Below are 21,009 nucleotides of genomic sequence, written 5' to 3' on the forward strand. Positions count from 1 at the left end.
ACATTAATAACATAAAATGGCAAAAGCAATTAGGTTTATATCTTTTTTTGGTTAAAAAAATTAGAATGGATAGAATAAAGGAAATAGATGTGAACGAAAGTAATTAAGAATTATATAAATAAATAGTGAAACAATTGTAGTGTATGTGTATGTGTACGTGTATATATTGTTCTTTCTCTTTCTTGTTATAGATGTAAAATTATGCATGGAAGAAAGTAACAAGTGTAGATGTATGGAGAAATACGAGGAAAGTCAACATCCCTTAATAATAAACAAATACACGGAAAATAAAATACCGGAGAAGATTGCAAAATTAAAAAATAGAAGGAAGGAAGAATTAAGGGAAAGTACAGTTACTGAGCTGACTAATAAGTTCAAGTTTGGAAGGTACGCTTTGTCTAGACTCACAGATAATAACATATTTGACTTAGTTAGAAATTATTTGGCTATATTTTTTATTTCTAAATTTAATAGTTTTGAAGGTACGTCAAAAGAATATTATGAAATAAAATTAAGGAATGAAGGCTTACCTACGAGAGAGAGCTTGTATGAACTGTATAAATACTTTTGTAAGGAAAGAGGTATGGAAGAAACTAGAATTAGAGATGATTTAGATACGCTAGCTGCACATTGCAGAGTGAAGAGGGAAGTACATCTTAGGAAGGTAAACCAATACTGATGGTACCAATATTCTAGAATGAGTTGAGTCTTGCACAATAACTGAAAGCTAGTGCAAGACAAAACAAATATGTTAATAGGTAAAACGTAGAAATTGTATTTAAATAATTATATATCTTTGTGTAAAATTGTTGTATGTAATGTGTCTGTGATCTATTATATATAATAAACCAAACCAAACTAAACTACTAACAGTAGTTGAAATCCTTCAACTGTTAAGTTTACAGTTAAAATTGAATAACACTGTTATAATTTAAGAAAGGTTGAAGAAACCGGGCCTAGGTCTAATTGTGTTCTCTCTGTTAATTCGATTTTTTTTTTTTTGTAGAAAGGTTGCATAATTGAGACTTCGAAACAACTAGATGAAATTAAAAAAGAAAATAAATATATTAAGAAGAAGTTCGTGTATTGTCTCGATAACCGAGGAAAACGAATTGTAGAGGTACACAAATAATTTGCTGTTTATAAAAACAGTGGAGGTCAATATGGAATCTTTAATTAACACTCATTCGAGCATCTGTTATCTGTAACACAGAATAGCTCTGTTGATGAGTCATCTTTCCGTGGGAACTCACAAGGAATTTATATTCGGGAGGAAATGCTGATGGTGTTTATTTTTAACAGGTATGTTTTGTTTCTTCTACGAATGTCACGCGCATGGATACAGGCCAGTATACTGTCTACTGGCTTAGCGCTGCCATATTCGATATGACATTCGCGTGTTTAAACCTGGCGAGGGGAATATAATTCTAAGAGCTATAAAATGCTTTCCTTAAAAAGAGAGGCATGTACAATTACAGCACTGGCAAGAACTTCATTCTTGAATGAGAAGATTGCAGACCATATATAACTGAAAGAAAAATGTCAGCGGGCCCGGGTTCAAGTTCTGTTTGGGACAAGTTACCCGGTTGAGGTTTTTTCCGAGCTTTTCCCCCGTTTTGATAACGATAACGATTTCACCTAGTGGAAAATTTGAAACTAAATGCATGAAGTGTAGTATACTATAGGCCAGGACCCAGGAGGTTTAATTATTAAATAAATAATCCTTCATAAACTATCCTCCGATTTGATAGAAGCAAGCTACTTGCTCTTCATAAAATACTTTTACGCATTTACGTTAATAAATACTGTACTTCAGATTCTAATATGGCTATGAACCACAGTTTATATCACTTAAACTTTTCTGTATTATTAAACATAATAATACTGAAATTTTTCTGCATTTAATTATGAGAGTCGTGTTAACTAATATTATGGTTGACGAATTCAGCGTTCTGTCACGGCTTTCTTTTATAAAAATATATATTTACATTTACTTTGCCTCAATATTCTATACCGTGAAGTTTCATGTGAAAATATGGAATAAGTAATTTCATTGCAAATGCAAACTTTACATCAAGAACGCTTCTTCGAATTCATTAAAATCCCCGCAATTAAACCAAATCCAGATGTTTGACTTAAATGTAATATTCATGCAGTAGTCGGTCAAAGTTTTCAGAATGTTTCGTTCAGCAAAAACTTTCTAAAATTTGCAGAAAGCAGAATCTGTCTTTGTTCTTAGTTAAGCGAAAAAATTGCCAAATGTTTATTGCTGTAGAATAATTACGATATCTGAAATAAAATAATTGAGGGGTTAGCTGATAGAAGGGCGTAACTCAGAAAACATAGTTTTGAGATAATCAACAAAAACTATCTGTACCCTGCATCTCTTGCTGGAATATGACATTATTCATATATAAGGTGATACGTTCTTTTATTATTACAATGAATTCCATGGTTAATGTTTAAATATTGTACGAGAACGAAGCTTTAAATTTTTTTCATTACGCCCTTCTTCCATAGAAGAGGATTAAAAATACTGCAATACTGTTAACTTTTCTATATTTCTATAGGAAAGGCTACATATAGGTCTATACTACAATAATGAAGATAATTACAATGTATATTCTACAAAAATTAAAATATATAATATGTTCGTTTACTAAGTTCTTATCACAAAATTAAAAGTAATTAATCCCACTTGTTTCACGTTATCATTTTATCTAAAAGTACCTACGATATAGGCTTGCAAACACTATACCACTTTAAGTGATCTAATAACCTAACATAAGCAACATCTAGAATCTTGTGAGGCCTATTGGAGTGTTTGCCTCTCATATCTGTCATTACAGTATCACCTAGTTTTACTATATTTTGCACAATTATCACTCGTTTCTTAGATATTTTGAACAATGACAGAATAAAGAACTTGCATAAACATTCTTCTCACTCATGATATTGTATACCCAGAACATTCTCGATTCTGTGGTTTTACAGTTGTTTGACGTTGCTTAATGGCCCTCCTCTCCAAATATCCCATAATAAATGTATCCTGTTGGTTTTTGATTCTAGTTTTCCAAAATCCTCAATGGATAATGACTTGTCCCTCTGTAAACACTTCATATTGTTCTGGCAGCAACTGGCTTAAATGTTTTGCTGTTGATCTGTCAGAAATATGGTTGTTCCTAAATGACTGACTGCTAGCCTGGATCTAACATTTTATAGCACTGCATACGCCTATATTATTCATTCTCCATTGACAAAAATAAATAGTAATACTGTATTTCTTTCACTATTTTTCCTGACCTACTTGTGTAAGCTTTGCCGTAATTTCTTCGTCGCTTGCTAGATTATTCTTTCATAGTTTGTTAAACCGTGTCCATTTTCTACCTTTCCGTATGTAATTCAGTTTCACTGATATTTTCAGCATCAGAAATGTTATATTCGCTTCCATTAGGCGAAAGATAGGATAGATCAGAACATTCGTCAGACAACGCTAACACCCTTGCAGTTACCTTCGCCGGTCCTCGAACCACAGTAGTGAGATGGAAGACGGACGCAATTCAATAATACCTCTCTATTGCAATATATTGGGAGTAGAGGCATAATACTGTTGTGGTTGGTACAAACGCCGCCAAAGAACGCATATAGCCATTTTACGGATAAACGCCGTAATTCGAATTACGCCGTTCTTCCAGCCAACTCCTCAATTGATTCCGTTAAAAATTACGAACAATATTATCAAGAATATTCATTTTCAATAAATTCTGAAAAATGTGGAATACTTTGTCCTTATTATGAAGTACTGTATACAGGCAACAACGATAGAAAACTAGATTGTCAATTTTTCCGTTGTCTATCCAACAATCTTCAAGGTAACTCCTTTGATAACGAAGATAATTTACAAACTTGGCTCGACGACTTCTTTAACTCCAAACCAGCAGGTTTCTTCAGACGCTGAATCGAAAAACAACCTCAGCGTTGGCAGAGAGTCATAGATAATGTAGGAGAAAATATTACTGATTAAAAAAGGAATTGGTTGGGTCACTGGCTGAGAATAAACTGCCTACTGAAGGATGTACCGGAAGGAATGGTGAACGGGAGAAGAGTTAGGGGTAGAAGAAGATGTCAGATGATAGACTAGACAACAGTGGATCATAGGCGAGGACAAAGAGGAAGGCAGAAAATAGGAAAGACTGGAGAATGCTGGGTTAGCAGTGAAAGACCTGCCCTTGGGCAGAAAACTGTGAATGAACGAATGAATTTCTGTCCTCTCTTCATCTTAAATAAAACTTTTATACAGCGAAAAAACGCTACCAAATTTTGTATCAACTACAGTTGGCTAGAAGTCAGTAATAACATTTGTGATATGAAACTAGAGGAGTATTTTAAAAACGAATTTCCACAGCAAGCTTTTCGAGTGATTCTCTGGCAGGTTTGTTGGGCACATCATCATAAAAAGTAACTTACTACATTCTTATGGTCATGTTTTTGGTGATGGATGTAGTGGTAGTATTTGTAGTAATAGTCTATTATTGTGATGTATCGAATTACATATGATATTTCCGTGCAGGAATTCTGCATTACCATATGTTGAAGGATGGGTGAGCAGAGAAAAATTCTCTGCTGCACCGAGACTCGAACCCGGGTTTTCAGCTCTACGTGCTGACGCTTTATCCACTAAGCCATACCGGATTCCAGTTCCGATGCCGGATTGAATCCTCTCAGTTAAAGTTCCACCTCTTAGTTTCCCTTTAGTGGTCAACCCTCAAGCACTGCGTCATAGATGTGTGACAGTGGCACAATGTGCAACACACTAATGTGCAGAGGTGCACTTATTACGATGACTAAGTGGCCGGGATCTGATGGAATGAGCGCAGTCTTAAATCACTAAGTGATTATTTACGTATATCATATTATTGTGATGTACCGCAGTACTAATGTTAGTAATGATGATTAAAGACGATAATAGCGGTAATATCTCTAAAGCCAACTTAATTAGCTAATTGGCTTTACTATAATATAAAATTCTAATGACTGGTGGTGGATATGGTAGGGTAATGGTGTTTACTTCCAAGCCACACAAAATTTAACGTGACTATTTCGTTTATATGACGTCATTCCATTTTCGACCAATGAAGTGTAATGAAATTTTGAATTCCAACCAATCACAGTCAGACTTTGCGATAATTTCTGCAGCTAGATTTATCGCTATCAATTTATCGCATGGTCCTTCTTTTGTTTAGTCGTTGTCGCCAACTGTTTCCCCGTAAATTGATGCATACATACATTAAGATACATACATTAAGATGCAACTACACGGTTAAATTTTTCTTTCAACTTTAAAGCAATGAATGCAAAATTGATATTTATTATTAATTAATATATTTACGCAGTGAAGACTACGTTCAAAACGGCGCACCATGTAGACACAAAATCTTTATGCATCTTAATTGAACGTACATTTTAAATTTGATTCTTTCAATATTCTTCCCAGATTGCACGCATACGCGATTGGAATATTGAACTGTGTAGATGCAGCTTTAGTTCCGTTACACACTATAGCGAGAATGCGTTTGTCGAGCTATAAAAAATTATTTCTTGTAGCAATGATTGTAAGTAACGGTCGAAACAAGGCACAGCTGACATTGGTCCTGCTTCCACAGGTAGGCCTAACGTAACCTATAAAATTGTAGCCTATAACATTTGTATTGAAATTAAACAATTAATAGATGTTCAAATTTATGTGACATCACCGCATATCAAACTCAAAGACCTTGCATAGTAATAGTGTCTTTGATCAAACTGCCTTTCGTATGGCGTAATAAAATTCGTGTTTTAATTAGGCCTATCTATACAGAGATGACTTCACTGTGTAGCAACATGTCTCGCTGTGAATACATAAGCATTGGTATATAGCTGTCCCCACTGTTACTGTTAAATTAAATTATGATTTCAGCAGATAATGAAAATGTATTTGTTATAATAATAAGAGAAAAGTGCAGTACATGTAATTAACATTGTTAAACCAGTATTTCGCTTTTCGCAATTGGCATTACTTAATAATAACATCGAATTTCTTTATTGCAATAATCGATATTCATGTACGAGTATTTCAACTTCACAATGTCTGAATAGGTTAAGTATTCGTTAATATACAATAATTAACATTTTTTGATCGAAATTTAGGGATATGTTATTTAAATTTTTATTTTATTCACGAAATAGTCCTAATAAATGTCACTCGAGGTCCGAGATTTCCCAGATAAATCCACTCGCTTCGCTCGTGGATTTATCGGCAGATCTCAGACCTCTCGTGACATTACTAGCCTACAGATAGTACAACATCATTTTTATAATTCTAAAATCTACTGAAATTTAAGGCAACGGCGACTGAAATAGTGGAAGAAGAAAGTTGCGTCATAGAATTCGACCCGTACGAGCTCGATGTACAACAGAGGCGTTGTACTCGCTCCAGGCTTGATTTAAGATATCGAATACCAGAAAGATCTTAGCTGCGCGGCTTAAATGCTCTTTGACAAAGAGAGTAGGTTAACGGGCCCTGTTATGATTTACAGGAGTTGGGAGTCGCGAGCCACCTGGTTCGTACGCTTGTGCTTTCTGAAACAATTTTGAAGTCATTTTCATAAGAAGCGGAAGCTTTGTAGGTTTACACGCGGCTAGCTCACTTTGGTTCTCAGGTTGTTAAGTAACAGTTGATTATATGGTGTCATATGAATCACCGAGGAGCAGTTTTAATGACGGTGAGCGATGGAGGAGGAGTCGCATGCGACCTCGCCGGAATATTCACTCTCCTGGCCTGGGGACTGGTTAACAGCAAGGATACACGCCAGCATATATTCCCAGGACATGAATCTTGCTTCCAATCAACTACTGAAGTACACTACCAGACAAAAAATTGGTACTCTAAAGGCTGGTTCACAATAAACCGGAAACGAGAATCGGAACGAAAACGAAAACGGTAAAATTGTTAAAATGTGTACATTTAAATGTGAGCATTCACAATTAACGAAAAACTTGCCGGAGCCCGGGGTCGGGAACGGAGAGTTGGCCAAGTTTCAACTTTGGCGTTCACGTTTCCGATTACAGCCCACTAGACTCGTTCGATTGCCATCTAAAAGCTATTTTGTGCGAGATCGTGCGTATTAGCCTGTTTTCCGCATAGAACCAATACGCGGTAAGTGTGAAATACCACATTCAGTATTCCCAACGTAACACACATAATTTCCCTCTTCTTACCGCTTAAGCGCGACATTCATTTTACTGCTTTAGGCTTTTAACATATTCTTTTTAGAGACGTTTAACATAGTAATAATTATAAATTGGAAACTTACCACTGCAATTTCACCTAAATTGCAATGTTAATTATTGTTTTTAAATATTTGCAAACATTAAGTAAAGTCTACTACTCCACGAAACTTATTGCATTCCTGATACAAGTAACATTAAGGAAGCCGTGAAAAAATCAACAAGATTCCAGATGCCGATGTTATTACTGCAATATGTTATATAAATAATATTGTTAAAATATTAAAATTAAAAATAAATCATTACATAAACTTACCGTTTGTTTTAAGTTCGCATTTATAGACTGGGGGAAAAAAGACAGACGTATATCACGGCCTGCTGGAGTATAATAAACACAGAAAACATTTTATAGCAACAATGTTGAAGAAAGATATTTTGGTTTTCCGAAGTTGCCGTCATTAAACAGAAACCAACATGGAGATTTCATTGCATCTAATTAGAAATTCGTCTTTCAGGTATGTAATAAACGATCTTCGCACAAAATAATGTACGATACACGAGCGGTATGTTTGTTTTCATGTTCTTGGAAATTGAAAAAGCTCAACTACATTTCGCTTTTTCAAACTTTTCCTCGAACATGAAAACGTCAATATACCACTCTTGTAACGTATATTACTATTGTTGTCGTATATTTTGTAGCAAGAAGACCGTGACATAACCTATGCATTATTTTGTTCTGTGCTGTGCATCATGAAGCAAGTTTTATTTGATGCTATTCTAATATTGAGTGTTGAGGAAAATCCTCATTTTTGCGATAAGCGGCGCGCCTCGTATAAAGATGAGAAAATGAAGGAGAATATGTGGCTTTCAATGGCTGTATCTTTGAACACCGATCGTAAGTGAATCATATTTTATTACTGTATTGGTTGTATTACACACTACATATTCATGCTTCAATTCAATAACTACTGTTGTGTTCATTTTTGTTCTATTACAAATAATGTTTCTTCTCCAATTATTTTACGTTATGGTAGACTTAAAATATGTTGTGATAATGAAGATGCATGAGCATTTTTATAGTACCGTACCTAATGAAATGTTTCAGTTGAAATTTCGAAGTTGGTTAACCTGTGTTATGTTGGCTGCCTTGTACTCATGAGAGAACGTCATTGGTCAATTATAAACAAAAAACATTATAACAACGAGTTAGAAAGAGAATTTCTAACTCGTTGCATTAGAATGCGTAATATCGACTTTATATATTGTTATTGACATACATATCGATATGCATAGTCGTCTACGTTCTCGGTTTATTGTGAATAAACAATTTTCATATTCACATCCTCTGCTTCTCGTTTTCATTCTGGTTCTCGCTCCCGGTTTATTGTGAACCAGCCTTAAAGCAGGAAACCGTCCCGCGCCGTGGCGTCGCGGTCTAAGGCATTATGCGCGCTGGTTCGAGTCCTCATGGGAGAGGAAATTTTCTCATGAAATATCGGCCAGTGTATAGGACCGGTGCTCACCCAGCATCGTGATGTACTTGGAGAGGTAGATAGGTAGCGAAATCAGAATACGAAAGCCAGCTACAACGGTTGGGAGAATCGTCGTGCTAACCACACGATACCTCCGTTTTGGTTGGATGATCGTCCTGCTCTGCTTCGGCATGTGGATGTTAGCCAGTAACCGGCTGGTCGGTCATGGTCTTTCATGAGCTGTCGTACCTCGGAAAGCAAGAAACCTAACGTAATTTTATAATACTGATCTTAAGGCCTTGTGTTTTTATTAAGATCTCTATTTATCTATTCATTGAAAATACAAGATGATTCACATAAAACTCGTACATTTTATGTATGTATTTATTAGCACTGCAATTGGGTAGACACCCGGTGATAATGCCATATAAAATACAATAACATTACAATAACTATAGCAATAAAATAACATAGATAAAATAAACGTAAAATTAATTCTAACTATAAATAAATTCAATAAACTTAGGAGTATAAGTAAAAAATAAGCTATAAATAACGTCTACTAGAAACAAAAGTAAACACTTAAATTAAAAGTAAACTTATTTATATTAAACCCAACTATTTTCAACTTAAGTAAATTGTATATCAACTTAATTAATTACTTGACACAACTTAAATAATTACACTTCATCTACATTACTATTAAATGTAGCCTAATCTTTTCAATCTTTCCTTAAATGTATTGATTTTGAGAGGACCACCCTGAAAGATTGCCGCAGCTAAGCTGTTCTAATCTACTGTGTGTTAATTGTAACAAGAATGGTGCTAGTATCGTTATATTGCGTTGTATTAAATGGGAGATAGTAGTTATACAGGTCCTTAATATATATATCCTGCTGCGAATCTAACTTCCGAGTGATAGGTCGAGTATCAGCCTGTAAAATGGTTCCTACAGCAGTGGAAGCAGAAATGGATTATGAAACCTATCTTAATGTAAATTAAATCAGGCTTTTGAACTGAATATTTGTGAGATATATAACCACAAGTACAGTGGAACCTAGTTAATTCGGATCTCGAGAATCCTGTTTTCGCTTACTGTATATGGCAAAAATAAATAAATAAATAAATAAACAAGAATATATAAAAATGAATTAAAATGTAAACATAATAAAGATAAAATATATGCGTAAAAAGAATAAATACGGGGTTCTGAAAGTGGTTGAAAGTCAGTAATCATTAATCACATTGGCCACATGGAACTAGAGGTGTATTTTAAAAACCAATTTCTACAGCAAGCTTTTCGAGATGCTTTGACAGGTATGTTGGGCACATCTTCATAATTATTAGTAAATTAATACATTCTATTGTTTTACATTTTGTGTATATTATGAACATGTCCTTTAAATGTATAATTAGGCTTTTTTTTGCTGAGAGAGGAGTTTTAGTACACTTTTACTGTTCCTTTAGATTATTTAAAATAATCTGAACTTCCGTTAATTTGGAAAACTTACCCCTCTAATTACCTCGAATTAACAGGTTTTTACTCAATCTAAATACTATTTCGGAAACCAGTCTTTCAGGCTGGATATCGATTATTTATACAGGGTGCTTCAAAAATGATGGTAAATAATTTACAGATGAAAAGTACAAACTGAAAGAAGCAAAAGAGCTCCAATAAACATTGGTTCGCAAATTAATCGTTCACGCGGTAGTCCTTAAGCAGAGGAGGGGGGAGCCTTTACAATGGCACATCTGATTTAACACGACACTTCTTATCTAACATTAGGTTCTACAGCCACATATCATGGGGCTTTTTTGTATTGGGACTACTACTACAACCGTTCTCAGGGTAACTTGCTTATCGGGGATATCGTTGATATTGAGGAACTGCTTTTATGCTAGTTGAAATTCCTTTCTTACATACAATTGTTTAAATATTTCTGAAGATGTCCCTAATTGATTAAGGTCGCTATCTTCCATACTTTGATGCAGCTCGTCCTTTGGCGACTCCGGGATTTTAACCACTTTGGTTTTTCCGACATCTACAACACTGGATCTCTTCAATATTTCGTCGCCTTGCCTCTTTATTGACATACATGAAAATGTCAATATAATATTGGAATTGTTTCAACTTTTATAAATCAACGTTCGGCTTTTTATAAAGACCAAAAACCGAATTCCAAACTTTGAGAAACATTTAACGTCCAAATCTACAGTAGGTTGGTCAAGATTTCGCATTTTGCTCCCAACATAATGATTATGAAACTGAAGCTTTACTTGATAATACGTAAGCACTACACCGTTGTACAGGAGAAGCAGGGTTTAAACTATAAAATAAATAACTGTCGCAAAAATGCACAAATTAAAAATTATATTTGTGCAAATTGCGAAATGCTTGTGCAATATTATAAATATTTGTGCAGAAAGATAAAATTAATAAACTATGTGGAAACAAAGAGTTATGCAATTTGTTTCTTGGAGTTTTATTACTTTCAATCCACCTCACCACACTCTAGATATACTTATATAAGTAAATCATTAGACGTATGTATGTTTACAATCAATTACTGCTGAATTTACATCACATTAAAATATGTTATTTTATGGGCACTTTAAACATTGAAATTCTTTACGGGTAGAGTCTTCAAGATTTACTGTAAGCAAAGTGTTAACTCTTTTTACTGAAATACGGTTTTTAATGACAGTTTTCACAAGATTAATGCAATTAATCCTAGCTCACAATTTACAGTACCTATGCGATGGAATTGTACAGAGACATCATTTTATTTTTACTACCATTTCTAATATTAACCTGGCTATACCTTTGGATTAATGATTGAGAGCCGGAAACACCGTTTGCTACCCCCTTCCACGACTGGAGTTCGATGATACTGGCGTAAAATACAAACAAATCACTTTACTAGGTATATGAGGGAAGGAACGTAGTTCATCCATTTACGTAAACTAGGAAATATCGTGATTTTGAGTTGATATTTTTCATTAGGTTTTTGTTTAATCAAAATACAGTACAGTATTAACAATGAGTGTTTTTATCACGAATTTAGCTAACCATTCAGACGTATTCATTATGCAGTTTATATTATACTATCTACAGCACATTAGCGTACAATATAGAGAATGAAATTAAATTGAAAAATAATCATAATATGGATATTCAAACACATATTTGAAAACGGTAGCCTTTCATTTCGATACAGGCTTCAATTTTTTTGTGCATATTATCGCACTATAGACTATTGTACGTAATTCCAGTTACCAGTTTCGTCCTTCGTACTAGTAACTTATGTTGAAATAATTCTTTACTTACTCTATAAAAGAGTACCTTACGTACTGCAAATTCAATCTTCACTTCTGCCCGATCCGAGAAGATAAAATTATTCAGACATGCTGTCTACTGTCCCTCCAAGTGATTATGTCACAGGGTCGTAGAAAGACAGTTAATTGTTTAACGAGGCCCTTTTATTTAAGTTATTTTGAACAGTTGTATAATATTACGTAGAAGTTCAATTCCTAACAGAAATTAATGTTTTCAGAAAAGAGCTAAGACAGTCCAGCCACTAGCCTTTACAAAGGAGCGAGCAGAAGCGGATGGGGGAAACCGGGATGCGACATAGGCAAACGGACGACAGTACCTGTGCGAAAATATGATTCAATATTGAAAGCTCTTTCGTCACTGGAAAACGCGAACATATTTCTGGAACGTACTATACTCACTAACTCAGTACTGACAGTAAGGCGACTTACACTGCATACACGACCTTGGTTCTATGTGTAGGACGGTTGTAAGGGTTGGGAGTGAAGTACATCATAAACTCAGGTACAATAAAAATTGAAGTAAAAATAAAATGATGTCCTTGTATAAATCAATTTTAAGAAATTGTTCACTCAACTTAACTTACATGAATGGCACTAACTTTTTGAAATCCATTCCTGAACATCTATTGCTCAATACCTTTTTGAACATTTCCCATGCCATCGGCATTTCATTTAAATTCAGATTCTCCAGAACTGATTAGTGCATGCACATCTCTGATTTCATTTTCTACATTACCATCTTCGTTTCTGAAGTCTAATGTGGTTGTCGCATTTTTGCACATTTACATTCAAAGTTTGTTGGATTTTTAGAAGTCGAGTAGCAAAATACGTCAAACGCGACTGTGAATTAAACCCTGAAGAGAAGCTGTGTGAAGTACTAATAACCATCTCGAAAATCCAATCATAGCCATTTAAAGATTCTCAGACTTATAGTTTAAGTAACAATACTCCGATATGAGCAGTTTCATAACAACACTTGCTATTATTCAAAGACGTCCTTCGCATTAACACATTGTAAAGGCCATGGAGTTCACAGAACAAGCTCTTTTCTAAAGTTTATTTCTCTTGGCAACATTGTATTCATGTTACATCGTCATTAGTGACTACACCATTAAGAAAGAAATAAACCTTTCTGACATGAAATAAAAACTGAATATATATTGCGTTTAGGAAAATAGATGAAAGTGTTTAGTGCTACGTATTGTTTGCGTAATCTTTACTAAGATCTTCCAGGCTGGGCAGGTGTTAACACGTTTCCTACGTCGCATTCTTCACATCGAAGTCAATGATCTGGTAATTTGTTAAATAAACACCTTAAAACATTCTCGCAGGAGGTAATTGTCAGAAAGCGATTAAATTTTATGTAGTAACAAGTAGTAGGCTATGTCATTTAGGAGTTGTCACATGAAGCGTTGGACCAAATTGCAAATAGTAGCCCATGTCATGGACAGAGTAAGATTATGTTTGCAAAGAACAAATTCTGGAATATGCAAACCGAAATAAAATACATATCGTGTCATCTGCTTCAGCTTATGGTAGCGCTTCTCATTACGAATGCAGTGGATGTGGAGATGAGAATTTATACTCTTTCCACATGAATTGTGTTTGTATGCATTGTAAGTATTTCAGAAATTAAATTAAATTTGTCAAGATGGATTTATCTATAGTAATCTCAGACTTCGAGTGACATTTATTAGGACTATTTCGTGAATAAAATAAAAATGCAAATGATATATCCCTAAAATTCGCTCCCAAAATTTTAATAATTGTATATTTATGAATACTTAACCTATTCAGACATTGTGAAGTAGAAATAGATGAATAACGATTACTGCAATAAAGACATTGAATGTTATTCAGTAATGCCAATTGAGAAAAGCGAAATACAGGTTTAAACATGTTAATTACATGTACTGCGCTTTTCTTTTGTTATTGTAACAGAAATACGTTTTCATTATCTGCTGAAATCATAATTTAATTTAAACATTTTATAGTATAATTAAAAATAACCTAATTAATACATTAATTAAATGAACAATTGTTATGAAGCAGTGTCATTTTCTTTAGATACAATGGATATGAAATTAGAAGATGAAGATGTAAATGTGGAAGTAGGATCGCACTTTATTTAGTTCAATGGATTCATGCCCATCGATTTACGTGGAAACAATTGGCGACACTGACTAAACAAAAGAATGACCATGCGATAAATTGATAGTGATAAATCGAGTTGCAGAAATTATCGCGATGTATAACTGTGATTGGTTGGAATTCAAAATTTCATTACACATCATTGGCCGAAAATGGAACTACCTAGAATTATCTAGAGAAAATCAAAACTCGAGTGGGATTTAATTGACTATTACACGATTATAAGAAAGTATATAAAGATTAGAAGTAATACAATAAAATATTAATTGACTTACGAAAATACTGAACTTTCTTCAAATATATTATTGCACCATGTCAACACTACAAATAATTTGCTATATGGCAGTAGTTTGTTATGATTACCTTTTTTCTTGTTATCAGTTGTGCCAACTACAGAATCTTCATTGAACTCTGTGGACGGTTACTACTCAAGAAGGCTTTGTTGATTCAGTTAAATTTCTATTGAAACTGTTGCATTCCACTTCAATTATCCGGATCCCAGTAATCAACCTCACTTTACGGACGATTTTCAATAAATCTTAATATTAAACAATCTCTGATATGTAACTATCCACAATATTATACAGCAGAAACTATAACATAACCTAAATAATATAAAAAAGTGTTGGAAAAGTTTTAATTAGGGATGATGAAATAAACAAGAAAAGTTTTAATTAAGGATGATGAAATAAAAAATAAACATGAATAATTTTAAAAGAAACAATTATTCAAAGTACAATTTTCAAATTTGAATATTTTAATGGTTGGTGGTTCAGTTGATGTTATATTGGACGTGTGCGTAAAAGAAGTGGAACTAGTTGATGTACATGGTGTATTCCTCAACTTATTCAGAATTTACGAATGGTGCTCTTCATATATTTGTAAATAAGATGCATTGCTATGACCAGTGATCTTTATTAGTTCTTGTTCTTGAATGTCAATGCGAGTCATATTTGAAAGTGCTGTGCATCGACTGGAGTGGTTTGTAATTTTCTGTTTTTTGACGTCCAGACCAATGCAGTTTGAAATGTTGGCAAACAAATAAACAAATGCTAGGGTAGTGATAAAAACAAACAAATGCTAGGGAAGAGATAAAATTAAACAAATGCTAGGGAAGCGATGAAATTATGTGATAAGCAGCCATGATTGGTTGAAAGATGTCCTTTCGTACCGTTTTATTGGTCAAAAGTAGTATAACGTAGTAAAAGTGTAATAGTGAAAACAAAATGTCACAAAAGTTAAATTCTTGACTTCCACTCTTCTTTTCCTTTTCCTTTTGCTTTTGCATTTCCTTTTCCTTGTCCTTCTCCTTCTCCTTGTCCTTTTCCTTGTCCTTCTCCTTGTCCTTTTCCTTGTCCTTGTCCTTCTCCTTGTCCTCCTTTTCCTTGTCCTTCTCCTTGTCCTTCTCCTTGCCCTTTTCCTTGTCCTTCTCCTTGTCCTTTTCCTTGTCCTTTTCCTTGTCCTTTCCCTTGTCCGTTCCCTTGTCCTTCTCCTTGTCCTTTTCCTTGTCCTTCTCCTTGTACTTTTCCTTGTCCTTTTCCTTGTCCTTCTCCTTGTCCTTTCCCTTGTCCTTCTCCTTGTCCTTTTCCTTGTCCTTCTCCTTGTCCTTCTCCTTGTCCTTCTCCTTGTCCTTCTCCTTGTCCTTTACCTTGTCCTTCTCCTTGTCCTTCTCCTTGTCCTTTTCCTTGTCGTTTTCTTTGTCCTTTTCCTTGTCCTTCTCCTTGTCCTTTTCTTTGTCCTTTTCCTTGTCCTTCTCCTTGTCCTTCTCCTTGTCCTTCTCCTTGTCCTTCTCCTTGCCCTTCTCCTTGTCCTTTTCCTTGTCCTTCTCCTTGTCCTTCTCCTTGCCCTTTTCCTTGTTCTTCTCCTTGTCCTTCTCCTTGTCCTTTTCCTTGTCCTTCTCCTTGTTCTTTTCCTTGTCCTTTTCCTTGTCCTTTTCCTTGTCCTCCTTGTCCTTTTCCCTGTCCTTTTCCTTGTCCTCCTCCTTGTCCTTTTCCTTATCCTTTTCCATGTCCTTTTCCTTATCCTTTTTCTTGTCCTTGTCCCTGTCCTTTTCCTTGTCCTTTTCCTTGTCGTTTTCTTTGTCCTTTTCCTTGTCCTTTTCCTTGTCCTTTTCCTTGTCCTTCTCCTTGTCCTTTTCCTTGTTCTTTTCCTTGTCCTTTTCCTTGTCCTTTCCCTTGTCCTTTTCCTTGTCCTTTCCCTTGTCCTTCTCCTTGTCCTTCTCCTTGTCCTTCTCCTTGTCCTTTTCCTTGTCCTTTTTCTTGTCCTTTTCTTTGTCCTTTTCCTTGTCCTTCTCCTTGTCCTTTTCCTTGTCGTTTTCTTTGTTCTTTTCCTTGTCCTCCTTCTCCTATACATGAAAGACGGTACTGCAGCTTGTTGCGTGACCATTCACTTCATCTCCGAGGTCTGATAACATTCATCGTAGCTGTGGTAGTCCTCAAGGACTTTTTCTTGTGGCAGCCAGTCATGTACTCTTCAGCAATATGTTGTCCTCGATTCTGTCGATGGTTAGTTCCAATTTAGTCTCCTATCTTTAATAGAAAGGTTTATTGATTCAATTTGACATTCCCTACAAAATTCTGCTCTGAAACATAGCTTAATCCCATATTTCATAATTTTTTGTAGAAAGTATAGTTTGATTCTAGGCGATTCAATCTTAATGTCCGTTTTAACTCCCTTTTAAATTTATAAAAATGTACTGACATTGCACTTTAGTACACAGTGAATTATAAAGCGAATGCGGAAATTTTCTGTAGTTACTAAAGCTCAATAAACATTTACAAAGAGATAAGAGCTGATAAAAATTCTATTCCCCAGGTGAGGCTCGAACTCACAACCCCGGCATCGCTCGGACACTGTCTTATAAGTACCGTGCGCTAACCAATTGCGCCACTGGGGAGACGGAATATAATCCAACTTCTGCATTTCTCCATTGCAACGAGGCGTGGGGTTGTCATCTCTTGAACGAGCACGGCACCTGTCACCTTCATGACTTCTTCAAAGTATTTGCGACGGACCTTCATGAACACAGATGTTATTGATTTGTCTATTTCACTGTGGTCTATTCTGTGAGTTCTACTGGGAATTGGTCCAGCCGTGGCTCAGTCACAACCTCGAGATTTTTCATTGCAAAGATAAAGGCTCAAACCTCTACGGGTTCTGTGATATTCATGGTACGGATTTTCTTTTCCCTCCCTCCAAGTCGCGGCGTACAGTACATTGTCGCTAAAATGCTAAATTTTAACGTTGCGTGGTAGTGTTTTCGAATTTTTCTACGGCATGGATATTTATTATTATTATTATTATTATTATTATTATTATTATTATTATTATTAGTATTATTATTACTATTACCATTATTATTATTACTATTATTATTATTATTATTATTATTATTATTATTATTATTATTATTAGTATTATTATCCAAATATTGAAACCCTGTTTTACCCTTTGGCATATTAGAGTTGTACTTTGTTACAAGTGAAATACATTATGTAGAGATGATATACAATTTTGAAGAAGTAGTAGTAGACATAAGTCATAGTTACAATATAAATATATTAGACATTAAACAATACTAAATACATTATACAAAAATTACATTCAGTTAATTTTTTTTTAACCTTGGGGAATTTAATTGAAGCGACTTTATTATGGCAGACAGAGTAACTATCTCATGCCCCCATGTTTTAAATGCACTTCATTAGAGCCAGGTACCCAGCTCCGAAGCCGTTAGCCCTGAGAACTTACAGTGTATTTATTTATCCCTTATTTTCATACTAGCCTACAGGGTTGTTATCTAAGAAATTAGCAAGTTCTTTGTGATAGTAGAAGAGAAAGTGTGAGGGAAGGGAAGTGGTCCATAGCCCATTTCTTTTAGGGCTCATCCCAGAAAGATAAATACATAAATTAGAAATTATAAACGAAGGTGTAGAGATATGCAAGAATATGACATAAATTTGCGAATTTATACATAATCTTAAACAATAATAAAGAGATAATCCACAAAATTGACTTAGTTAAAAATTAAAAACCTAATATATAGGTAGTAACAATAAACATTAGGAAAGAATACGGAAATGATATTCAGTTGCTTTTGATTATATATAATTATACCTTAATTAGGAACATTGAAGCAGTAAACAGCAGCGAAAAAGATAACATAATAAATAACTTAATTAGGCCTACTTATTTTCGATGCATGGTTTACGATAGTAAAGAAATAAAACCAAAATTACTTACGGTTACAAACTATATACCTGTCATAAAATACTGACCAATAGTACAATCCATAATACAAACATAGTTATTATTTTTATGACTATTGTTATGTCCCAAAGAGAGACAACTCGTTTTAGACAGTGTAATAGGATTTTGTATTATAAATAATTTACATACACTTAATAGCTACAGTCGGCATGGATATTTGCCAGCTATCATTGTTACGATTTGTGTGGTATCAGATGAAGATCCGGTAATAATAATAATAATAATAATAATATTTATTGGTCATTACATAATTAAAATTACAATGGGCTTCGTTAAAAGGAAATATTACAAAATTAAAAAATTAATTATAAATTAAAAGACAAGCTCATTCACCTCCACATTAAAGAACTCGTCAACAGTGTAAGAAGCCTTATCAGTTAATCACTTTAAGAAAACTTTTTAAAATGGGAAAGAGCAACATATTTGGCATTAACAGGTAAGGCGTTAAAAATTGACAGCAGTGGAAATACAAGGAGCACAAGGGGAATACCAGAACAACATGGGCAAGACAAAGAGGATGAGGGGAATATAAGGAAAAGATTGGGAAGAGAAGAAAATAGGAGAAATAGATAGAGAACAAGGGCAATACGAGAGGAAATAAACACATGGAGAACAAGGTAAATACAAGGAGAACAAGGGGAATACAATGTGAACAAGGTAAATACAAGGAGAACAAGTTTAGATAATGGAACAAAAGGGAAAATACAAGGACAACATGGTGAATACAAGGAAAATGGGACGACAAAGCGAAGAAGAATAAAAGAAGAACAAAGGTAACTCAAGGAGAACAAGAGGAATACAAGGGGAACAAGGGGAATACAAGGCGAACAAGGTAAATACAAGGAGAACAAGAGTAGATAATGGAACAAAAGGGAAAATACAAGGACAACATGGTGAATACAAGGGAAATGGGACGATAAGGCGAAGAAGAATAAAAGAAGAACAAGGGTAACTCAAGGAGAACAAGAGGAATACAAGGGGAACAAGGGGAATACAAGGCGAACAAGGTAAATACAAGGAGAACAAGGGTAGATAATGGAACAAAAGGGAAAATACAAGGACAACATGGTGAATACAAGGAAAATGGGACGACAAGGCGAAGAAGAATAAAAGAAGAACAAGGGTAACTCAAGGAGAATAAGAGGAATACAAGGGGAACAAGGTGAATACAAGGCGAACAAGAGTAGATAATGGAAGAAAAGGGAAAATACAAGGACAAGATAGTGAATACAAGGAAAAAGGGACGACAAGGCGAAGAAGAATAAAAGAAGAACAAGGGTAACTCAAGGAGAACAAGAGAAATACAAGGGGAACAAGGGGAATACAAGGCGAACAAGGTAAATACAAGGGGAACAAGAGTAGATAATGGAACAAAAGGGAAAATACAAGGACAAGATAGTGAATACAAGGAAAAAGGGACGACAAGGCGAAGAAGAATAAAAGAAGAACAAGGGTAACTCAAGGAGAACAAGAGAAATACAAGGGGAATACAAGGCGAACAAGGTAAATACAAGGAGAACAATGGTAGATAATGGAACAAAAGGGAAAATACAAGGACAACATGGTGAATACAAGGAAAAAGGGACGACAAGGCAAAGAAGAATAAAAGAAGAACAGGGGTAACTCAAGGAGAACAAGAGAAATTCAAGGGGAACAAGGATAATACAAGGAAAACAAGGTAAATACAAGGAGAACAATGGTAGATAATGGAACAAAAGGGAAATACAAGGACAACATGTTGAATACAATGAAAAAGGGACGACAAGGCAAAGAAGAAATAAAGAAGAACAAGTGTAACTCAAGGAGAACAAGAGAAATGCAAGGGGAACAAGGGGAATACAAGGAGAACAAGGGTGGATAATGGAACAATAGGGAAAATACAAGGACAACATGGTGAATACAAGGAAAAGGGGACGAAAAGGAGAAGAAGAATAAAAGAAGAACAAGGGTAAATCAAGAAGAACAAGAGAAATACAAAGGGAATAAGTGATAGATGAGAAGAAAGGTAAGAACAAGGAGAATACAAGTATGACAAGGGGAATAAAAGAGGACGAGGGGATGACATGGAGAACAAAAAGGGAAATGAATGTAGAACAATGGGAATACAATGAGAGAAACAGGACAACAAAGAGAACAAACGAAATACTAGAAGAGTAAGGCAAATACAAACAGAACAAGGAGAAGAGGTTGAATTAATATGTGACGTTAAATTCCAAAGTTGCGGGCTTTACCTAATGAGGAGAGAGATGTAGTTGTACTTCAATACTGCAATTACGTGTTTCTAGATAAAAAGAAGAAAAAAAAAGAATATACCTGACAACATAATTATTTTACTTGTACCAGTAGGATTAGCTCACCATATGAAGACTTTATATAAAATGAAAGTGCTCATCAAAAATTTAAAAAAGCAATATAAACAATTAATTAGTCTTTGTGAGCTTCATTTTTTCTTCACATTCTTATCAACATTCTGTATTTAGATTTACTGTGGCCTATTCCTATGAAATTCTAGATG

General features: G+C 34.7%; 1 long non-coding RNA gene and 1 other non-coding gene across 2 annotated transcripts in view; one reads left to right on the plus strand and one right to left on the minus strand.

The window, feature by feature from the left end:
- The window catches only part of LOC138700551 (uncharacterized), a 527,830-nt gene that overhangs the window by 417,320 nt on the left and 89,501 nt on the right, over positions 1–21,009 (plus strand). The window lies entirely within an intron of this gene.
- On the minus strand, positions 17,032–17,121 carry TRNAI-UAU (transfer RNA isoleucine (anticodon UAU)). Its single transcript is given in 2 exon segments — positions 17,032–17,067; positions 17,084–17,121. It is a non-coding gene; the product is annotated as a tRNA-Ile (tRNA).

The sequence above is a fragment of the Periplaneta americana genome, chromosome 5 (assembly GCF_040183065.1).
Source record: "Periplaneta americana isolate PAMFEO1 chromosome 5, P.americana_PAMFEO1_priV1, whole genome shotgun sequence".
Classification (NCBI taxonomy): domain Eukaryota; kingdom Metazoa; phylum Arthropoda; class Insecta; order Blattodea; family Blattidae; genus Periplaneta; species Periplaneta americana.